Source organism: Opisthorchis viverrini, assembly GCF_000715545.1.
Source record: "Opisthorchis viverrini unplaced genomic scaffold opera_v5_831, whole genome shotgun sequence".
Classification (NCBI taxonomy): Eukaryota; Metazoa; Platyhelminthes; class Trematoda; order Opisthorchiida; family Opisthorchiidae; genus Opisthorchis; species Opisthorchis viverrini.
Genome location: NW_008752485.1, coordinates 11,298 through 13,456, shown reverse-complemented (window position 1 = coordinate 13,456; position 2,159 = coordinate 11,298).

Here is a 2,159-nt window from a genome sequence, read left to right as displayed (position 1 = left end):
CCTTAAACACATATTAAAAATTTCTGAAAACCCTAGCTTGAACGAAGAAAACTCCTACATGAAAATCTAGCACTTGATGGTATTATTCCGAACCATAAATTCCAGGAAACTGACATTCTTGCATGGAGAATGTTATACACTACGTATTTCATCGAGTGCATAATCATTTTTTGTTTAAACACGAAAAACTACAAAAACGCGCAATTGTACAGTTTCACAGAATGCAAGCGTGGTCACGTGCTTCGATTCTCTTTTCTGATTTCGCTCACGCTTGCAGCGGTCATTCGCGAGTCTCATGTACTAACTCTGGTACCAAAACATTTCAGACATCTTCGGAATCTATTATATGTGGGAACTGTTCAGAAGAAGACCTCTGGACCAACGTAATTGGATTATTGTTCATTCGCTCACCTGGGCCAACGACGAACTACTTTAAAGAGAACAATTGTTAGCGAGTCTGTTCCATCTGATCTCTTTATTTTTGTATAACCAACCTAGCGTAATCATTTTTATTTCTTTGCCACACACTCCTGGTAAACTAACTTATTGAGTAGCCAGACCACTACACTGACATTCTTGCATGGAGAAGGTTATAACGTACTCATGCTCCACTATGGGTGAAGAATTTATATTTTTACCTCTGGCATAGCTCCGCTTGACCTGTCTGTGAACGCATTGAGAGATTTTGTGGTGAAGTTAGGTGCTCCAATTCGTCCCTCTGCATTGCATTGAAAAATGCTTTGGAAAAGAACATGAAAAATAATTACATCGAGTTTGTCCCCATAAACACAGAACGGAACGGCCCTCTGTAACTTTTTTGAGATAAATTATATTATAATTGCACAAGGCCTTTAGCCAAACAAAGACCGGGCTATGGAATTACTCGCGTTTGTGAAGTTTGGCGATTTTTTGGCAGAAAGAACATGCAGCACTAGTTACCCAGGGGGTTGCTGTCACCGGTATAACGACTCATCGTTGGTGAATCCCTACCGCCTGGAGAGCAAACGCTCAGCAACGAAGTCTTTCCGACTGATGTTCAGTCAAGCAATGCCCAAGGTACAACGAATTAGAGGTGCAAAATGCTCTACTGCAGTTCGGGAGACCCAATTCGTATACATCGCGTGTCCTTGCAGATAAATTTAAGAAACTGCATGCCACCCAAAATTTCTACGGCTACTGAACAAAGTATCAGTGAATCAACTGGTATATTTTTGTAAAATGAGAAGATGACGTGCCGATGCTTTCTACTAAAACTCTGCAAAAGGGCCTGACGCGGCGGGGGGCTTTTGCGCGCGTGACATGAACGTTCACCCCAACTGAGTGCCAAGAGCAAAATATCACTGAAGCTTGTAGTCGGAATTAACCAACTCCTTGTGAAATTCTCGAATTTGAAGGCCCTACAGTTTTGGTGGAATCAATTTCCGTCTGCTTCTAGTGATCGGCCTAGCCTGTGGCCTTGTCATATAGCCGGAAAGGATTGGAAAAAGAATTTTGTTGGGGTTCTTATCCGCTTTGGCATTTTTCGACTAATGGCAATGCCGACACAAGCTCGTAAACGGAGAAAAAATTGGACGATAAGTAAAAGTGTCTTCAGAGAGACCGAACACACTATTCACCCCCGTATTTCACATATTTTACTTTCTGCTTTCATCACTCTCACGTTTCAGAGCGAATAAAATAAAAATAACAATAGCGGCTACTTTAATCAGATAGAAAAAAGGTGCTCAGTGTTCTCGGAGATTTTACTCACGTGATGGCTACGACTGCAATTGTTCCATACTTTCCAGGTAGCGATCACCGCGTTGTCCCATGTAACGCAGTCAGGTTTAGAGAATCTGTTCCCCCGAGTCAACCTAAACTTCACCTCCTGACCCCAGACACTTTCCCGGCTTTTTCGTCCCTGCTGGCCTCCCGGGAGTGGAACGACTTCCTTCTCTCGTCAGACACACAACGGATTTGTGATATCTTCTACCACAGTCTATTGACCTGTCTATACCTTGCCTCCCCCATTAAGAGTTTTACCCTGGTATCTCTCGACATGATAGCCTATTGAAAGCCTTGGACAATAGAATACGCCGAGCCGGCAGAGAATATCGGAAATCTCGGGATTTCTAATTAAAACTCAGAATCACCAAGCCCTCAACTGACCGAGAGTCCCT